Genomic DNA, 9,066 nt, shown 5'->3' on the forward strand with positions numbered 1-9,066 from the left:
GAGAGCAAAAAAAGTGTCATTATATCCTAATTAGATTCAAATATCTAACAATTCCAGCCACAAGCTCTGCCTGAAAACTTTCCTTATCGCATTGCCAATGCGGTTAAAGCAACTAGCAGAAAAAATCAACTGCGAATGCTTAAGTTGGGCATGCCCGACTAACATATACCCAGGAACTGCACTTGTGTAAACAAATTCGTGATATGGTATGAGAGATTTGAATGAGAAGAAATGATATACTCAATCGATAGTCCCGATTGAAGCAAAACATTTATGTTATTTATAGAGCATCATTTATCAGAACTAAAAACTATCTAAGCATATGATTATTTTTATTCATTTTTCCAATAGCTTTACAGATTTTTCAAATCGTTCTAGATATTTTTTCCCAGTTGGAGTATAATGTATTGTCACTGCTTAATGATATATCTTAATAGTTAACAATAATAAAATAACCAAACATGATCTATTGTCTTAATAGATCTTGGCGATCATATGAAGACTTAGAATATATACAAACCAAATATATATACACTAAAATTCGAGCTACATCTCGATTGGCTAAGCTTTAGTTCCAAATACTCCGCTCAGCAGCCGCATCCGGATCCCAGGGTAGACACACGCTAGCAAAAAGTAGAAACGTTAAGAACTCCAAGAACTGGGCACTGGGTGGCACCAAAGGGAAACTGCAAATAAAATTGCAGACGCAGTTTGAAATTGAACAACAAAAATGCATTTAGAAATATGTATTAAGAAGAAGAAGAAAAAAAGAGAGGAGAAATGATACGGGATGCGAGATGAGATGAGCTGAGTTGAGAGTTGGGTACAGATAGAAAGCGAAGCAGAGTGAGTCAGAGGCAGACAGAAAGATAGAGGGAGGGAGAGAGAGAGAGAGAGAGAGAGGTGGAGAGGGGACGGACAAAGGGAACTGACAAACCTGCAAAACTACTGACAAACTGTGAGTGGTCGAGTATGGTGATTGAGGCGTCGAGGGGTTGAGTGCTTCGAGGGGGCTGGCACTCTTGTCAGCCGTTGAAATGGCCCAAAGTTCTTATTGTTGTCTCGCTTGTTTGTGTTGTTGTCACGGCATGGTGCGAATATTTCCGTTTCGGCATTGCCAAATATGTTTGCCAGCTGCAGCTGCAACAGTACTAAGCAACGACCCCTCGCAGACCCCGCGCGAACAACCGAACACCACTTCAGGCATAAAGCAACAATCACTCGCACTTTCAGAACTTCCGACTTTTTTGGTCCGGTCCACAGTCCCCCATGCCTTCGCTTTGGAAAAGTTTTATGGCCGTGCGTTGCACATAAATGAAAGTTTTTGCTTGATCCTTCACGAAACGCTGGACTTTTCGCATGTTTTACTGTTCATCTGTCTGTCGCCTGCCTCCGGCCGACCCTCCAAGTGTCCTGTTTCGTCTTGGTCAACGGAGGCGGGGCATGCCCCAGCAATCGCCTGACCTGATGATACGAACGGTGGGGACTCGAGTGGTGCGAGTGTGTAACTATTTACCACACACATAACAATGCAATTACTATAGGCCAAAGGATTCTCGACTTAACCGCAAACTTAAACTTTACACAAATGTGGTCAAGTCCCAAAACAAAGAGCCCTTCAAGCGGCCACTGGGTTGATTTGCAATGAATTTCAGAGATTCCTGTACTTAAGTCCCTTTTTGATTGTTATAATACGCCCGACTTAACTATTTGAGACCTGAAGAGCTGAAGAGACCCATAGCTTATATAATGTTCATTTCTATTCCATTTTTCATTCGGTATATAAAATCGACTATCATAGCTTTAATATTTTTTCTCTCCCCTACTAAGCTCTTCAAGTTTTCCTTCTTCCTTCGAGTCGTGTTCCCTTTCCCTTACGCCAACTTATGCCAAGTTCTTGGAAACTATCGGAGCTTTTCTTGTTTCTGCTCTTCCGCCACAATTCATTCAGACTCCGCTCCCCTTTGCTCATATTCCTTGGCTTCGCTTCCATTTTTTCTACAGCAAATTCTCGTTCAATTAGTTACAGGTTCCACCTTATAAATCCTGGATGGCCGCCCGGTCCACCACCCAGTTGCCTGGAGGAGTTGAGCTCCATTTGGCGCTTGGCTTAATCGTTTAATTGCCTGGCATAATTACAAATGCAGCTCATCATCAGATTTCAGCTCGATTTCTTTGGATTTCCTACCCATCCCCGCTCGCCCCCTCCCAACCCGACGGTTTTCCATTGTGTGCTCGGCTTTGGCTTGCGGGCGGATGTTCGGATTTCTCATTGCACTGGCAAATTGACCCAAAAAGTTGTTGTCCTTTGCCCAGCTAAATTGTCCTGCCGCCTCGGGCCGTCGCTTTATCGGCAAAGGAAGCCAACTAAAAAAAGGAAAGGAGTACACTTGTCCAGCTTCCATTTCACACTCGGCCCATAACTCAGCTGGCTGGCATTGATGGGCGGGCAGGATTCGGGATCGAGCAGCTGGCGTTGGGCTTGGGGTTGTTCGATTGCCCCATTGCTTATCTAACTGCAGCAACTATAATTTGCTCTCAATTGATTTCGCCGTGACTTGGCTGCCCTGTGCCACGCCCACAGCCAAGTAAGTGACTCCCCTTCGCCACACGTCTGCTCTAACGTGGGGCATTTCAGTTTCGAGCAGAGTCTGAATAACAGCCATGAATGTAGATGAATCAATAAAATCAAAATAAAATAAATATATAATAAAATAAAAACAAATAACTAAATAAAGAAATAAATAATTAAATAAATAAAAAAAATAAATACAAATTAAAAAGAAAATTATTTTCATAAGCAGCTAATTTTAATATTAATAATTATAATAAATTTAATTAATTCATATTAATATTTTGAATTTATTTAAATTTATTTGCTTAATTTTTATGTTTTTAATTACATATCCCATCATTAATCATCATAAATAATATTAATTATCATTAATTTTTTTATATATATTTTTAAACATTATAAACATAAACATAAATTCGTATGCCTCAATTTAATATTTCAATCTAAGATCTCTTAAATATTTTATTATTTTGGAATACCTTGACAGAGTATTATTTCTTCGTCATAGCTCCAGAAACTTGTTCAGCTTTCCTTTCGTGTCACATTTTTCTTCATTGATTTCGTAGTCTCCCTCTGCTCTTGTTGTTGTTGTTGTTTGGGTCGAACCGTTTCATAAATTGTCTTTCTCACACTTTTTTTTTTTTTTTGGCAAAGTCTGACACTTGTTACAGAACGATACCAATTCCATACCAGAAGCAGCAACCGCTTTCTGCTCCCACAGTTGCTGCTGCTGCTGCCTCCTTCCTTCTGCCTCCTGCCTCCTCCCTCCTGCTAGCTTTTGTTATTGTTGTCCCATGCGCCGCGTCCGAGTTCGACAAATGTGCATTAACGCCTTTGACCTGCAGTGGGCGCAACCAGAGCGTGGGCGGCCATGCGGTGGTGGGATTTGATTTGAGCCCAAGCCTGCACCACAGAGAGCAAGAGCGAGACAGAGAGAGAGAGAGGCAAGTGGGGGAAATGATTGAATTTCGTAGTTTTTGCAATTTCTTTGGCCGAGCCTTGTAATGCACAGCTGACAGCTGCTTTTTCTTCATTAGCAAAGTCAACCCTGACAGTTGTTGCTTTCTTCCTTGGCCTTCGACTGCAATTGGGGGTAATGGGCGAAGGGTGGAGAGTGGAGGGTGGAGGGTGTTGGCAACCCTATGAGCTGAGTGAACGTCCTTTGTTGTTTTTGGCGGTGGTGATTTTGTGGGCCTTTTAAATTAGTTTACATGACTGCGTGTAATGGGCTTTCGCTGCCTCTACCCCCCACTCTCCCACACTCCCCCACACTCGCCCACTCTCCAACGCTCTTCAAGTTTTGCCTATTGTTGCTCTGTTTAGCGGGGCCCAAGGGCAACTTTGTTATCGCATGTAATTTCATATGCTGCCGCCACAGGCGGGCCACAGCCGCAGTTTCCATCGAAGGCCAATGAACTGTAAATAGTTTTGTGGGCAAGTGCGGGAGCTGGAAGGGCGCAGCGCCTCAAGCCAGTTGCGTTTTAGCCCGGCTTAATGCCAGAGCAAATAAACAGGTCGCCTAGACGAGACTTGTTTATTGATAGTCCACTTAGCTCAAAACAATCAAACAGCCACAGAGATGAATACAATTTATAAAATAGACAAATTTCATATGTGAAAGCAAATATGAACTTATTTGTAACATAAAACTAATTTGGCGAGAGAGAGAGAGAGAGAGAGAGAGAGAGAGAGAGAGAGAGAGAGAATATTACAGTAGAAATTGCAGTAAAACTTAAATTATATTTGAATAAATCAAAATGTATATTTAATTTAATGCAAATATATAAATTAAAGAAATAAATAAAGGAAGGAATTAAAAAAAAAAGATATTTATACATATACATATACATATATATGTAAATATTATATTAATTTCAATTTATTAATTTTTTATTAAAAGAAACTCAATTATTTAATTTAATATAAAAGTTTATAAAAATTAATGAAATAAATAAATGAAAAATGATTAAAATTTTTAAAAATATTTAAGTATATAATTATATTAATTGTATTAATTATAGTTTATGGAAAAATGAAAAAGATTTTAATAAGAAATTTAAAAAAATAAAATAAATAAATAAATAAACAACATTTATACATGTACATGTAAATATATATATAAATGGTTTTTTTTATATTAATTACAACTTAAACGAAGCCTCGTTTAAATATGTATAAATTATAAATTTATTATATTAATTAACCCTCGCCTTTGCTATTTAACGGTATATTCCAACTGGCGGCCTAAGCCTAAGCTATTCTATAATTTAAGGAGCCACGTCCAGGCCAGGCGAATGCATTTGCATTGATCCACGGGCACTTTTGGCCACATAGTTCAAGCGGCTCGTGTTACACCTGTGCGCAGGTGTGCATTTCACTGAAATGGTGGCCCATATTTGGGCCGGGCTGGGGCCCATAAATAGCGCCTACTTGGGGGCATTAAATATGGCTGCAAACGCTTTCGCTGGCCCACAAATTTATGGTCAACGCGATAGCGAGTCCTTGGGCTATGCTGAAGTGGGCCAAAGTTTGCCATTTGGCATTGTGTAGGTGTAGTTGTATGTGGGAGTGGGACATGAGATGGTGGGGTGGGCTGGCAAGAAAAGGGGCGGAAGGCGTGTGTAATTATCAATGGCATTAACACCTTTAATTACAGCCAGAAAGCGAATGCAACGCGCGAATGTGTGTCAAGTGTGTGAATATGTGTGTGTGTATGTGTGTGTGAGTGTGAAGGCATGTGTGTTTGTGTGTGTGAGGGGCTAAGGTGCAGCAGCTAAAACACAATATGCAAATGAGCAGAGAGCCACACACACGCATACACATACACACACATACACACATATTCATGCATATCTCGAGGTCGACAGATCAAACAAAAAACTGAACGCAAGAGTCAAAGCTGAGCACATTAGAATAATGCCAGAGCGCCAAGAGACTGTATCAAGGATATGCATAGAGAATGTATATATGTATACGTATATGTGTGTGTGTATATGTGTATGTGTAATACAGGTACATATATAAATGCAAATGCAATAAATGTATATATGTATGTGCGTGTGTGTGGAACAAACACATTGGCATATATGCTGAAACGACGACGATCTCTCTCTGTCTCTCTCTCTCTCTCTCTCTCTCTCTCTCTCTTCGCTCGCTCGCCTCTACTCGCACAGTTTGGTGCTGATTTATGAGTATAACATACAGACATATATATGACATATATATATATATATATATATATATATATATATATATATATATTTACACTAACACACAGATATACGTGAGCCTTGCACACACATCCTCCTCCTGCTGCTCCTCCTGCTCCCCCTGCTGCTCCTGCTGCCGTGTGACTTTGCACATTTCTCTTGCTGGCGATTTGCTGGCCGTTTCTTGCCCTCAACTTAAATTTATTAGAATAGCTGGGCAGCAAAAAAAAAGAAAAACAAGCAAAAAAGGAAGTCATTCCTTTGTCGCTTAGCAGGACACCAGCAGCATCAACACACACCCACACACACACACCTATACACGCACACCTATACACACACGCACACCTAGGCACACACTCATGCATATGCAAATTGTAACAGTCTGTCTGTGACCCACTTTGATTGTGGGCGTGACGCATTGCCACACACACACACAGATATGCCACGCCTCCTCCCACTGCTCCCCCGTTTGCAATATTTCCTGTGTATTTTCAGTTTTGTGTCTCTGTTGTTGTTGTTGTTTTAGCATGACAAACAAAAATTATAATTGCACTTGAAATTGGCACATGGTCTGAACAGCCCCACCCCATCCAAACCCCCACTTGCGGATAGCTGTGTGTGTGTGTGTGCTCAGCATGACAATTGTTATCTGACATTAAAGAGATTACGGTTCTGTTATTCAGTTACATGGGATTTGAACTTGAACTCAATTTCTTATAGATGATATTGCATGAGTATTGGATGGGGCAGCGGGGGCAGTGGGGGCGGCGGGGGCACCTCGAGGTGTTCAGCTGAATTATCAAGATAAACGAGGTAATTTTATCATGCATGACTCTGCCAATATTAATTGACTCTCTGTGTGTGTGTGAGTGTGTGTGAATGTGTTAGTGTGTGCAGTAAATGATGACAAATGCAGTGGAATTTCGAGAACTGATTTAAAGTTTAACCTCTGAAGCTCAGCTGGAAACTGGGCAAATTTTGAATTTGGGAAATCTTATGAAAAAGCTTGAAGCATCATTGAATATGCCGTGAGCTGCTCTTAAGTGGGGCAGAATACGACGTAAAGGCTCTAGGCGACCATTTTAGAGATATCATTTAAAAAAAAAAAAAAAAACAAACGAAAAAAAAGTGTCAGCAAACCTGCTAATCGAAAAAATAATATATAAAAAATAATATACAAAAAGTAAAAAATAAAAAATAATATATAAAAAATAATAATAATAAAAAGAAAAACAAAAAACAAATTTTAATTGTGTTTTTCTTTGATCCATGGAATATGGACAATCTTATAGGGTTTCCTGGTGGGTTCGTCGCATATGGACAGCCCTGTCTTATAAATACGTCTAAGACAGTGCAAATAACAAACAAAACATAACTGTATATGATATACATATAAATACTCTACTATTCCAGATGAAATTTTAAATTTCTATTTCGTTTTTATTAGTTCAATAAATTCATAAACCAAAATAGATTAAATCAGTTTAATTATTGGAGTAGGATATATGGAAATATGTATATAATTATGCTTATATGGACACAATTCAGCTATTTAATTATTTATGTGTGTGTGTGTTTTTTTGTTAGTATTCAGCATTCCATGGGCATGTGGAATACAATTATGGGCTGCTATATAGAGAAGCTCTAACTGGCAGTGGCAACAAAAACAGCAACAGCAACAACAACAACAACAACAACAACAACAACAACAACAAACAACAAAAACAATCTGGCCTCCAAAGGTATTTATGCAGATGTGCGAGCATTTGCATAGGTCTCGTTGTTGTTGTTGTTGTTGGGTAAAAATCGTTTTTGGCTTATTTTTGGGCCAGGCGACATTCACGCACACAGTGAAATATTGGAATGCCCATCAGTGTGTGTGTGTGTGTGCGTGAGTCTTATGCTAGGTGTTTTTGCGTATGTATGTGTGTGTGTGTGCGTGTGTGTTTGAGTTTGGCAAAACATTTTTTGGGTCATATCAGTTTGACAAACATGCGGATTATCCCTGGAATTATTAATTATTATAACTGCAAAGTACGAGGCTCGCTTCAGCTGTCTGTCTGTCTGTGTGTGTGTGTGTGTGTGTGCGTGTGTGTGTTGTCTTCTTGCCATATGAAAAGGACAACTGGTTTGACTAATTAGCCAGCAGAGCGACATTTACAAAACTTTTGGATACATGCAAAACTTTTTAGCCCAAAAATGTAGATTTGAGATACAAAATAGAAGATACAAGATACAATTGTATCTTTTTGCTGGTATTATATATATTTCGTTACATTTTCTATATTTCGATACTTTTGCTATATTGAGATATATTTGTATCTTATCCATTTGCTTTGCTGTATTTGCCACTTGCAGTTGCATTTGCCGCATTGAGATACTTTTCGTATCTCTCAGATACATTTCGCTTTGCTTGCGCGTCTTTTGTTCAATTGTGCGGCTTTTGGAACGAGAATTTCTTGAGAAATTCTGTTGGTTTTCCATTGCGGCTGGCAGTTTTTCGCGCTGCCACGCCCCGTGCCGCCGCTGTGGCACTAATGCGCCTTTAATTTGCGGCCATGTTGCATGAAATGAGCTGCTAATGTGTTTCGAGCGCTGCGACGGCCCCAAAAAAGGCTCTACATGTGGCAGCAACAACAAACATTTCACTTGACGCGCCTAATGAGTTCAGGCAAGCCGCAAACCTCGGGCCAGCTCCCAACTGGGGTTGGGGTAGGGATTTTGGGGGCAGATTTATCTGGCTGGGGTCGCGACTTTGACTAAGTTGCGGCAGGCGATTTGTTGCCACTGCTGTCAACATGCAGCAATTTTTTAAGCATTTTATTCAAAAACAATTCTGGGCAGCAGCCCGCGCAGCGCAGCCCCCTCGGGCTGGCTCTTTCAACGCCTGCCCCAAGTGCTGGTGGCAAGAGAATTGCATTGAAAATAAACAGGCCTACAAATTGTTGATAAACAAAATAAACTGTGAAAAGGTGAAAGTAAAATGTAAACAGTAAGTGGAAAATGCGTAAACAAATTGAGGCAGAATACGGGAAAAATGCAATTGCAACATTCGGTGGTAGTTGGCAACATGTTGCTAGAGAGCGACGAGAGCGTGGCTGTGTTGCGAAGCGAGAGACTGAAGTTGCGTGAGAGCAAGCGAGAGCACACGGCCAACGTTCATTTTCGAAATTCGAATTTCGAACTCTTGCTGCCGCTGTTGCCGGTCTCACAGCAGCGTTGTTATTGTTGGTGTAATTTTACATGCTGCAAAACGGAAGAAGAAAAACAGCGATGCTGGAA

The sequence above is a fragment of the Drosophila arizonae genome, chromosome 2 (genome assembly GCF_054131065.1).
Source record: "Drosophila arizonae isolate 15081-1271.41 chromosome 2, UAZ_ARI_1.0, whole genome shotgun sequence".
In the NCBI taxonomy this organism is placed as follows: domain Eukaryota; kingdom Metazoa; phylum Arthropoda; class Insecta; order Diptera; family Drosophilidae; genus Drosophila; species Drosophila arizonae.